Raw genomic sequence first — 12,515 nt, 5'->3', positions numbered from 1 at the left:
TACAACAGAGGAAGGCATAGGAATCGCACTTGAGACAGGTGAGATAATTTTGCCTCCACTCCTCTACCCATCAGGCTTCAGCCAAAGCTTCAAAAGTTGGAAGTGAAGTTCCAAAGCTCAAACTGCAAAATTTGTATTGAGATATGAACATCTCTGAGGTCTTCAAGCAGGCATTTTGGTCTACACCCAGCTTGATTAAAGTATTCCTGGATTCAATTAACTGAAATATAATGGGATTATTTCATACCATGCAATCTGATTTTTTCTTTTTTTTTGGTTACAGTAAAGTGAGCAAGTGGTGATTACAGGGCTTAATACAGCAGGCCTTGCTGTTTCACTGAAATAAAAAAGTGACATGAAATTAGGTCAGTTTAGCCAGAATTTCTTGTGGGAAGCAAGGAGTAGGGGAAAATATCTCTGGTTTTCCTTCATGAGATTATTTTTCATTAGATAATTCTTGAAAACATATTCTCTGGCACATTATACCAGAAGAAGAAACAGTTTAAATCAAAGACACTTCATTTTCATCAAAATAAAACACATATTGAATCAAGTGTTAAATACACACACAAAATAATTTCCCCAGAATATTCTTCAATAGAAAACATTTTTCAAAAATTAAGGTTTTAATTTCAGTTCCATGTCAAGCCCATATTTCAAAAAACTGAATCCTGAGAGTGGATAGTCACAGGTTTTATTTCACTGAATAGTGCCTCTGGGAACAATGGTCAGCATAAGGTCAGGCACAGGGCTGGCAGCAGCCCCTCACCTGCAAGATGCAGCTGTATCCAAGCTGGGAGTAACTTCCAGCACGTTGATGGGCCATGGACCATTTTGAAATTCCACCATGCATTTCACTTCCCCACCCTGCTGAAACGAAGGGGCCAGCAAGGAAACTTCTGCTTCACTCCATAACTTCAGACCAGTCCTTGGTGAAGTGCCCATCCAAGGGCCTTGCTCACCACGGCAGTCCCAGCACTGAGCAACCAACCAAGTCCCCAGACATCAAGTTCTCTTGCTTAAATCCGTTAAGCAGATTTTATTTACAATATCTTTCTACGTCAGCAGCTCAGATTGTTCATTTTTGTAACCATACACCACCCCTTACACATCTGCAGATGCTCCCACATGAATATGCTCTAAAACTTATCCTTGTCCGTCATATTGGAGTACTTTAGCACATGGTGCTCTTTTTGAACCTCGTGATGTTTCCAGCTGAAGGTGTCTCTTGTGCCACAGGACACTTAAAAAACACCTAAAAGAAAAGAATTCACAATCTGTGGTCCCTAAATCCCCAGTTCTCAGCTTAATAATACATTTTCAGCTGTGCAGTTACAACATTCATAACTAGTGCTGAGAAAATAATTTGCAGCCAGTAATTTGCTGAAAGAATTTAGTCCCTTTCTCTGCTCGCAGATGGTCCCTGAGCAAAATCAAAATTTCCTCGAATGTACTCATTATTTGAAAATACTCAACACATTTTTGGCAGGGCTTTTTTTTTTTTTTCCCTTTAAAAAACCACCCTTGCAGATTGATCACAAAGGCATTGCTTGTGTATTCCATAGTTAGTATTCTAGCCATGAGCTGCTGGTTTGTTGTGATTAATCATAGGTTCATACTATGGTTTCCATTCCCCCACTGGAGGGAAAACAAAACCCCCGTAATTCTTACAGTCAGGTGTAGGCCTTGAAAAAACCCCAGGGGCTTTGATTTCCCTTGTGAAAAAGAAGCAGAGAAATTGCACTAGGGAATTTTAACTCCTTCAATCTCTGGTTCTCACAGGGTTTCTTGTATCTTTCATAGGGCCTACCGTTCCCACTTAATGTGGCTCCGTAGAAAGTCTCACAATGGTACAGCAGGACCACATATTTGGAACTGTGCATCCTAATGGCACAACACAAGGAACACTCCATCCTACTCCCCAGTCCCCTGAAGTGAATCCAGCTTATTCCAGTGAGAAAACCCATGGTGAGGTTGCAGGATGCTGTACTGGAAGCACCTGAGATACGGGACAAACTGGGGAGTGCCAAGCAATGGGCATGGACAGAGGAGTCTTCTACAGACCTGTGAGGCCTGACAGGTCTGTTTTTTTTAAAGAATCACTGCAGAGAACAAACAGATAAGGCTTCAAAAATTGATTGATAGGCGGGGTCCATCATTTAAATTCCATTAGCTCATTGCATGCCAAGGAACTACACGCAAGGGAGGAATTTAGCATTGTGTTGAACTGTTCATACCAACACTTAGGAAAGAGAAATGCTTGCAAGCTTGTGAAGGCTCAGTAGGCCAATCAAATTCTTATGTTCTGCTCACCTGCCACTGCCAGCTTTGGGCTGTCCTGCTCTGCTCCTCTAGTTGGACACTGGAACTCATCCAGGACTGGGTGCAGACTGATGTCCTGGAGCTGAAAAGATGGGGGCACAACACAGTAAAAATCCCTGAGCCATCCCTCCCATCCATCAGTTGTGCTCTTTCTGTGCAAATATGTGCTGCTAATGCAAGCACAGACAGAATTGTGCCACTCTTTGCAGCTGCCACAGGGAAGAATCACATTTACATTACTAAATGCATCTTTCCAGCAAAACACAGAGTGAAGTCAGAAGACATCCTTTGATAAGGAAGAAAGAGACTTTAAAACAAATAACCCACATTCACTAACATATATTCAAATATAGACAAGAGGAACAGTGGTAAAAAAAACCCAGCCAAACCCCCTGACATTTCTGCTTCAAGCAGCCCTTATCACAGAGTGTGCGGGTTTCATTTTGGCTGTTACCTTTCCTTTTGATGGCGTCTTCTGAACTTCTCTGCAGTGTGGGGGATCCTGTCTCTTGCAGGTGTATTCTGTGCTAGCCTGCCCCAAGAAATGACTAGCCATACAGGTGTAAAGGCTTTTCTTCTCCTGAGAGATATTCTGTGTCCAAAGTGGAGCTCTGGGAGGAGGTCTGGGTTTTGACTTGTATCAGGAAGACGGGACAGAGATACCTCTTCTGCTGCTGCATATATAGAACCAGGACAACTATAAATGTTTTGAGAAAAAAAAAAAAGAAAGTTTTTTTAAGGGGATGACAATTACATTCAAATAAGTTCAGTGTATGGGAGTTTCTGAATGTTAATCACATGTATAAAAACACCACACAAAACCTTTGGGACATATAAGGCGCACTAAGATAGCCTGGCTAGATAATTGATAAACGTAGTCCTTACGTTTTCAATATGGCACTAGATTTATTTAATATTTCGAATTGTGTGACAGGATGGTAGGAAGCGAGGAGTTTCCATAAATGGAAATGGGCAGCTGCAGCTAGCCTCAAACAGAAGAGAAAGGATTTAATGACACTTATACCAAAAAAATATCAGAAGCAAAATAGCTGTTGAAGATGACATTAGCACGTTTCAGAATTAGCCCTTTGTTAGGGTAGGTGAGGAGAGTCATGTCATTCAGAGCTGCTGTTTCTGAAGCTGTATTCTGGAAAATCCTAAAGTAGAGAGTTATTTCAACTGATATTCCAATACTTGTTTCTAGCTTTTTTTTTGATGGCAGAAAATGTATTTTAAAAAATGGAACTGAAACAAAGAACAATTCAGAGACAGGAGGTCAATTCTGTGGCAACTTCCATGGCAATGGAGACATAAAAAATAAAACACTGCAGCTTTTATAAAAGGTAGGTTTTTCATGGCTAGCACATTTTCTGTCTATTGTAAAGTTAAACAATAAGGAATTTCCTCCATCCTAAAGCAAAGGCTGAGCCATTTAAGCCTTGCCATGTTTGAAATACAAGGCAAAAACCTCAATCCAAACTTAGCAGTTCACACCACCCAGGACGTCATTCACCACAGACCTCTCTGCCCCAAGTATCAGAATGTCTCAAGTTCAGATCCAGGTGTGAATTGGGTTTGTGTGGCCAGGTTTGGGCAGCAGAGCAGGGTCTACAGGGATGGCTTCTGTGAGAAGCTGCCAGAAGCTTCCCCCTTGTCTGGCAGAGCCAATGCCAGCTGGCTCCAGGATGGACCAGAGATGCTGGTAATGCCTTTGCAACATACTTAAGGAGATAAAAAAAAACGGGTTTGTGCAGCTGTGATTTCACTCAGAGGAGACCAGAGTGAGAATATGGGAGACAATCATCCCTGCAGACACCAAGGTCAGTGCAGAAGGAGAGGAGGAGGTGCTCCAAGTGCTGGAGCTGAGATTCCCCTGCATCCTGTGGTGCAGACCATGGCGAAGCAGCCGTGCCCCTGCAGCCCATGGAGGTCAGTGGAAGCGCAGAGATCCACCTGCAGCCTGTGGAGGAGCCCCATGCTGGAGCAGGTGGATGCCTGAGAGGAGGCAGTGACCCTGTGAGATGCCCACGCTGGAGCAGGCCCCTGGCAGCGACCTGCAGAGAGGAGCCCACACTGGAGCATATTTGCTGGTAGGACTCGTGACCCTGTGGGGGACCCACACTGGAGCAGGCTGTTTCTTGAAGGACTCAACCCATGGAAAAGTGACCCATGTTGGAGCAGTTCATGAAGAACTGTTGCCTGTGGGATGAACTCACATTGAAGAAGGTCATGGAGGTATCTCCTGTGAGATCCCAAGACCCCATGCTGGAGCAGGGGAAGGACTCCTCTCCCTGGGCAGCAGCAGAAACAGCATGTGGTGAACTGTCTATAAGCCCATTCCCTGTCTTCCTGTGCCACTGAGGGGCAGGAGATGGAGCCTGGGAAGGATGGAGGGATGAAAGGAAAGGTGATTTTAATGTTATTTTACTTCTCATTATCCTGCTCTGATTTTGTTAGCAATAAATTTAATTAATATCCTCAACTTCAGCGGTGTGTAGTTAGTGAGTGATCTCTCCTTTTCCTTATCTCAGCTCAAGGACCTTTGGTATATTTTTTTTCCCCTGCTCTTTCCAGTTGTGCAGGAGAGTAGTGGAGTAGCTTTGGTGGGTGCCTGGCATCCAGCCAGGGTCAATCCACTACAAGATGCAAATTCCCTAACTTGTTAAAAAGTCTCACCAGCTAGGGAGTCAGAAGAGGACAAATGTTACAGAGTCTGTGGTTAGACACCTCTCGAATCAAGACAATAAGAAAGCAACAAAATCTTTCCTGTTGTTTAAGCTCAAGGTTTATGCCAGACAATACATGATACTCTAACCAAGGGTAGAAGGATATAGTGAGCCCAGGCTTTATTAAGGTCTGGCTGTACATGATTTACTTTTCATTAGGTTTAGTTAGAAGATAAACACTAATTCAGGCAAGACTTCTAACCTTGCTTAATACTTTAGTCTTAAAACAGAATAATATCTCCAGCATCATTAAAAACAAACATTTAGATGGGAACAAATTAACTCATATCAATTCAGCCAGCTGCAAAGACCTCCTTTCTATTACTGCTATTTCAGAGAATTTATGTTAGCCATTCTCAAACCACCTCTTAAAGATACATGACTTTTGCATTAAGCCTGTAAGACCATAAAATTCAGGTCTTTCCACCTAAGTAAGCAAGTGACTCCCTGAGGCCCCTGTGATTTCTTGGAGAACGCCCTGTAAGTGGGGAACCATCTAGTCCATCTCTCTGCCACAGGGTGAGCAGTGGTCCAACAAGCAGCTGCCGTAGCTTTGTAAGTCATCTAAAACTGCAAAAAGCCACCTATCCTAAAATACTTATTTAGAAGTCCAGGTCTTTACCCAATAGCTTCCAGAGAAGGGAATGTACCCCTGGAAATACATCAGGGATAAAATAAAAAAGGAATGCAGTCTCTGCTTTGACACCTGTTTTGTTCATGGGTGATCAAGTCCTTTCTGATCTTTTATCCACTGTCCTGAGTCTTAAAAGCAAGAACCTCCAGCTCCAGGCAATACAAAGAAAGCTGCAGAAAGCAACGGCAAAACACTGCCTGTGACTTGCTTCTGTGCTAAAAGCTGGAGCAACCTCTCCTTTGCTTTTCCACTTACATTTTCTCTGATTCTTTCTGACTAAACAAGAACAAGCCGTATTTATTCTTAGAAAAGTTGCTGGGTCACCATAAGCCCAAATTTAAGTTCTGGTGGAAAAGGCTTTTCTGCAGACAGCATCTGAAAACTGCCCGCTCTCAGATCCCACTTCCTATCCCAAAGCACTTTGAGGAAGTCTGGATACACATCTGAACTTTTCAGCTTGATGTACTATCTCCCTGTGACTCATAGAAATGTTTCTATGAATATTTAATTCTTTTAAGTTCCAAAAGGAAAAAAAAGGCTCAAAAGGGAAAGAAAAAGACTCAAACAAATACCATAGCTGCCAACATCTTGTGACAGAAAGTCAATAGCTTTTAAATCTGCATAAAATTACATACATTTCCATGAAATTACCTGCATTTGCATATAGTGATGCTACCAGGGAGTTGCAGCTCCTCCTCAAGACTCCCAAAATTCTGTCTTCTCCCACCATCCCAAGAAAACATAAATTCAGTCATCCTTGACCTCTGAAAGCACTGGGAAAATACAGGAGGGAATTGCTGTGGCAACCCCATAGCCTACTGGAAATTCATGTCTGACCAGGGACATGGGCCAGCAGCTTCAGGAAGTGTCCTGAGACATCTCTCCCTTTCCCCATCTCTTTCTCTCCTCCTTGGTAGTGCCAGGTGGAGACTGGGGAGAACAATTTCTAGCTGGCGGGATAAAGTCTGTCCTCGTCCTTACTGCCTGTGTTCCTCACCACGTGCAATTGAGGGGACAGTGCCCACAGCATGCCCAGCCAGGTGCTCTCTCCAGTCCTTGGGGGGGATCAGGGATCCCTCTCAGCCTCTCATGAGCTGGGGCAAGGCCAGCCACTGACATCCTGTGCAACACTATGGGTTGGGAAAGGAGGAAAATAGGGTCTGGTGGTAAAAATTACTAGCCTAGGGGTTTCTGGAGTGCATGGAGGGGGAAAAGCAAGAGATGGCCCAGAGATGGAGAGTGACTGCAAACTAGAGCCTGGAGCATGTTTGAAAAGGCACAGGCAATAATGGATTTTATCCACAGGCAGAAGTGGTGTCTCACCACAAAGAAAGGGGAACCCAGCTACAAACCATGTGACTGAATGCCATCACAAAATATTTAGGCAGAGCATCTCCCAGCTGCTGTGATGGCTGCCATCCCTTCCTGGCCTCCCAGCCCTGTGCTGCTCCTCCCAGTTGTGTCAGCACAGCCACATTTGTGGGGCAAACCCAGGAACCTCAGTTCACATTGTAGCACTCACTCTGGGGAAGCCAGCAAGATGGGGGGCACAATATATGGGGGGAAAATGTGTGTGAACCACCTACCAGCCATTTTAGAGACATTGGAAATTGTAATCCTGGAGATGAGTCTGGGGTAAGACAAGATACATTGTTTTTCACTACCTAACAAAACCCAAGAATACATTTGATGAACAATTCCTTCCCCCAGCAGTCTGTCATTTTGATTCTAGCAGATAGATATATTCTGGAGATCATCCTGCTGCCAGGAGTGATAGCTGGGGGATCACGGAGGAACCTATCCACAGAACCAGAGTATCCTGGCAGCTTCTTCCATGGTCTTCCCGCGTGTTGGGGAAAGAGCAGGATGCAAACAGTTTTGGTTTTTTCCTGCCTTCTTATTGCAGCCCCTCAGTCCAGCAGCCAAAGGTAGTTTGATGTACTTAGGTTTTCCCTGATGACATTTGCCCACCAAAAACTGAACCTGAACCCACTAGCCTGCTTTTTCAGAGGCTACAAAACAGGTTAGTAATGAGTTAGATCAAAATGGCGAGTGCTTTGTGTCCCACCCCCAGGCCCTGGCCTCCCTGTATGTAACTGCTTTTGAAATATATTTGGTAACGCACTGAATGTATTTAAAGGGATTGTGGAACTGGCCAATTTTCATGCTAATTAAAGTGCAGGAGATGGAAGTGAGCTGTTTGAAATACATTACAGCACCGAGGAAAACATATTGTGCGCTATCTCATATTTTTCAAGAGCCCATATTCAAATCCACTTTCAATCTGTGTGCACTGTGCTGCTGCTGCTGTTGCTGCTGCTGCTGCTGCCTGCGTTACCAATCCACAGGCAGCATCTGTCCTGCCCCTGTGCTGGCCCAGCCCTTGGCACAGGATGGACCTGGATGCGTAGCCTGTCCCTGGGGACAGGGAGAACTAGGTCAGCGGCTTGGAAAGGAGCTGGAGCACCAGTCTCTCACATGGGGGGAGGCGGGGAAGGGAGAAGATTACTAATCTCCACAGACAGCATAGCCAAAGGGGACAATATTTAAATTTCCCAGAGCCCATGCTTACAGAGGAGAGAGCCCAGGCTCACAACTGTGTTTTTCTTGCAAGGGCTGGGGAAAGCGCGAGGTTCAAGTAAATGTCTGGGGGAAGGGAAATCTCATGCAGAAAGGCATTTGCAGAACATGTGAGCATCCTTTCATCACTTCCCAGGATAGCTGGTTGGTTGGGTCACACCCCAGTGTCCCAAGTAGACAAGAGTTAGACCAGCACCTCTGAGCCAGGGGCATAGGTGTGGCTTTGACCTGGATTTCATCTCCTTAGGCTGCATGAGCTGCTTATCAAATACAGGGCAATTTGCTTACCTGGCAGATCTGTTAAGACCAATGGTTTTGTCCTGCTTGCTCAGATAAGTTTAGAAATACATTTCCTTAGGAGATTTTAGATGTTGCCCCTTTGTTTACACAAAGCTGCTTACTCTACAGAAAGAGACCCCTTCAGAGTGCATGTTCATGTGTATGAACCAGTTTCAGTGTCTGGCTTGGGAAAAATCTCCATGTAAATCGGTGGGAACATCTTTGAGTACTTCCCAAGGCAATGATGCATGTCCAAGGGTCCTCTGGGTTCACCTCTGCTTGTAACTTTGCCTCCCTGCAGAGGGTGGCTGGCAGAGGGGATGATCTTCTACTTGCACATATCCCCAGGAAGACTGTAGAGAGAAGGACCTGTTTCTATGAAGAGCCACCATAGCTATAGGACTCTTTTCCATGCATAATTGCTCGGATGTAGGCATTATTTGGCTATTTTCCTTGTTTTCACCTCCTTTCCCTCTCTCACTGACCTTTGGATACAGGGTCCACAAGCATATTTGTCCCCAGGGCTGGGAGCTACCAAGCTGTACTGTCAAGTGCTGAGCTGTGTTTCTTCACCCTCAGGAGGAAATCTGCTTCTTTAAATATTTGTCTGACTCCCTGACAGCTCTTTGACAGAACATTTTGACTGTAAACTTCCCTGTTTACAGTAGCATTTAGTGGCAGAAGACATCTCTATCAGGGCACCCTCCCCTTTGCAAGCAAAGCCCTGTTCCTGGCTGGCAACAGATTTTCCTTCCCTGTTTCAGCTCATATCTGAGTTCTTTCCCCTCTGTTATCTTCTGTGAGGACTTCATTTCCCAAACCAGAATTTGGAAAGACAGCTGCCCTGGGGCTGCTGTGAAGATTGCAAAGGTTAAGTAGCAGCAGGTGAGCTGATAAAAAAGAGAGATTCTTCCCACACGGATTCCACCAAAGGACAGAGGTGGTGGAACAACGGCAAAAAGAGCAAATCCCTGTTCTAGTGAAATAAAGGCAAGTGTCTCTCTTAAATGTTAATTGAGAAGTTTTCCTTCTTTCCTTCAGAGTCTGGCAAGTAATGTGCGTGTGGGTGGAGGAAGACAGGAATTACCTAGCAAATCTGGGAACACCCTGAAAACCCAGGGATCACGTGGTTTTAGAAGTGGCAGCAGCTCTTAAGAGGCAGCTGAGGTAAGCCAAGAAGACACGTAGGAGTAGGGGAATTAGGCAGCCCTGTCTGAAGCTGTTTCAGCTTTCTGGTGTCAGGCCCAGATGAAGTCCTTGCCTTTGGATAGAAGCCATCACCAGATAGAGCAAATTTCTGATTTAGCTCCATGAAGGCAAAGCAGTTGACTGGTCAGTGCACTAATGAATTTGAAAAGACATGCCTGAATTAAGTCAACCCTTAATGAAGAGCCTCAGAAAAAATAGCCTGGTTTCATAAACTTGTGGCAGACTAAGCCTTTTAATAGGGATATTATCTAGATTGCCTGTGTGACACTGGAGATCACTGAGTACTTACACCCTGCTGCCTGGCAGTTTACAGCATGAGAGGTAAATAGGTGTGTTTGCAGGAATGAAGAGACTGATTGATAAATGATTCCCATTGAAGCATGGACCAGAATAACAGAGTAGGCAGGGCCTGTGCATCAGTTTCACTGTGAAGTCAACAGCACAGTGCTGCCAAGATTTCATCTGTGGTGTCTTCTCCAGGTAAAGGAGAGCTGGACCTTTGCTGATGTTGGTGGTACTCATGTTTTTTGTCCTGCTCAAACAGAATGTTGAGGAGAACCATGCATTGTAAGCTGAGCAGGTTACAAGATCTTACTCCTTCCAAGATGATGACAAAGTTAGTATTCCCAGAGACTCAGTATCCTCAAGGTATCTATGCCCAGCTCTTCAGGCTCTTTACAATGCTCAGATTGGGACCACAAATACTTTTTCTGCCGCAAAAATCTGCGTGTCTGGCAGAATCACAGATACTCATCTTCAGAGGAGTGCACTGTCACCCGGAGGAGGGAGGGACGATCCCCTACAGGTTTTCTGAAGTGCACTGCCATTGTTCAGAGTGCAAGTGGGCTGAGGAGCTTAACAGATGGCTGCAGTGAGACACGGACTCTCTACAGATGGTGAATTCGTTCCCTCTGAGATCAGTGGTGGGCTGGATGACAGCCCAATATGGTTGCAGACTCCAAAAGCCTGTATTACCCCCACACACCCTGTTATCATGACATTTTCCTCTTTGGAAAAGGCAAAGGGATTTAGAGAGACAGAAACAGACACATACATGAGTAGGGAGAAAACAGTGAAAATGGCAGATGGCATAGAAACAGGTATGTATCCCTCTAAGAGGCTGTCAGCATGGGAAGAGAGGGCAACGCAGTTACTGCTCACTAGCTTCCCTTGTGGACATCCCTTCCATTCCAGGGACATCCACAGGATGGGCACAGTGGTTTTCAAAACATAACTTTCATAAACACCAGATCCCAGTAAGCAAAATGACTGAAGATGACATCCCTGAGAAAATCTCCCAAGAAGCCCTTGTCCTAAAGGATTTTTTCTTTGAGGCCATAGTCACATTTTTAAGCACTGTCCAATCTCTGGATGGATTTTTTTGCAACCAGCTCTTAAAAGGCTGGAAGCCTTTTACAGACCTGATCAAACCAGTAGATCACACATAACAGGAATGAGATGGAATTAGATGTCAAACGAGCTCCTGCTGTGAGCAGCCTCAGATTTGAATGGATCCCCACCTTACACCTGCCATCCCATAACAGAACACCAGATTTCACATCAAATAAGCAGTTTATCAGGTTTTATCAAGGGAAATAGTTTGGTTTCTTAGCTATTTAAAAGCCAAACCAGGAAAGTATTTCAAACCAGAAATAGCATAAATTCTTTCATAGATGTTTTTCTTTTTGTAATCAAGTCATGTTTTGAAGACAATCCTCCTCCTGCTGATATTTCAGCAATGCAACACTACAAGACATCACTAAGTCCAGGGTTTAGGAAGCCACATCTTCATTCATTTGAGGATGATCTTGGGCTGTTTAATGATTATGGTGGATAATACCAGGAGTCTTGGATGCAGTTCCAGGTTCCACAGCAAACATGTAGGTCAGAGAATTATCTCAGCAGTCAGCATCCGTTGACTCATAGAAAGCCTGACTCACAGTTATTGGTATCTACAAGAGTTCCTTTTATTTCTGTATTTCCCTATAAGTTTATGAGGTGGTACCCACAGGGACTAATGCCATATTATCTCAGGAGCAAGCTTAAATTCAGCAGGCTGGTATTCAGCAAACATCCCAAGCCGGGTGAAGGTCTGTATTAGAATGAATCTCCTGATAACTCCGCTTCCCAAAGCCCCAGGGCTTGTAGGCAGAACAGCACAGTCCTTGAAATTCACTTCCCTCCAGTTTTAACAGAGCATTTGCAAGGAAGTTTCACAAGAGCAGCTATTCCAAAAGACACTGCTGCTAGTTCTAGTGGCAGAATAAATCTTGTGATTCAGCATCCAACACCTTCTCTGGAAGCTCTGAAGCAACCCTAGAAATACTCCCTTTCCAAGAGGAAAAAAAATAAAAAGAAAAAAAAAAGCCAGAAGTCATTTGAAGCATTCAAGTAGATTTGTAGACATGAAAAAACAGAGAAGCTATGTCTCGCTGAACATAAACTTGCTTCTGCAAAGATCTTACTTTAAAATTGACAGAAAGGCCCCTTGTGTTACATTGTTCCCCCATATAAAGTAGTGTTAGAACACCTTGCAGGATCAAGCACAATATGAATGGCAAACCCTAAAGCTGTATATTGAATTATGGAAATATCACACAGGTACTATTGTTCCCAGGATGCTATATGGCAGTGCAAGTTGATCCCAGTGGCTTTGCCAAGAGGTTCTGGGGTTATTGCAGAGGTATTACTTTTAGCTTGGTCTCTCGAGTCTGCTAAATACTTCTCAATACAAAAACTATGATGTTAAGGTGCTAAAACCACAC

At 44.3% G+C, this 12,515-nt stretch overlaps 1 long non-coding RNA gene across 2 annotated transcripts in view; it reads right to left on the bottom strand.

Moving 5' to 3' along the window:
* Positions 1–719: 719 nt before the first annotated feature.
* The window catches only part of LOC108446140, a 17,679-nt gene continuing 5,883 nt past the window's right edge, over positions 720–12,515 (bottom strand). For both annotated transcript variants that reach the window (XR_001861255.1, XR_001861256.1), the window contains 3 exons: positions 2,777–3,019; positions 2,314–2,404; positions 720–1,255 (listed from right to left, as the gene is read on the bottom strand). This is a non-coding gene — a long non-coding RNA (uncharacterized LOC108446140). The remainder of the gene's footprint in view (positions 1,256–2,313; positions 2,405–2,776; positions 3,020–12,515) is intronic.

This window comes from Corvus brachyrhynchos, unplaced genomic scaffold (assembly GCF_000691975.1).
Source record: "Corvus brachyrhynchos isolate BGI_N302 unplaced genomic scaffold, ASM69197v1 scaffold3, whole genome shotgun sequence".
Classification (NCBI taxonomy): domain Eukaryota; kingdom Metazoa; phylum Chordata; class Aves; order Passeriformes; family Corvidae; genus Corvus; species Corvus brachyrhynchos.
Note: the sequence above shows the minus strand (reverse complement) of the source record. Positions and strands in the feature narration are given on the sequence as shown.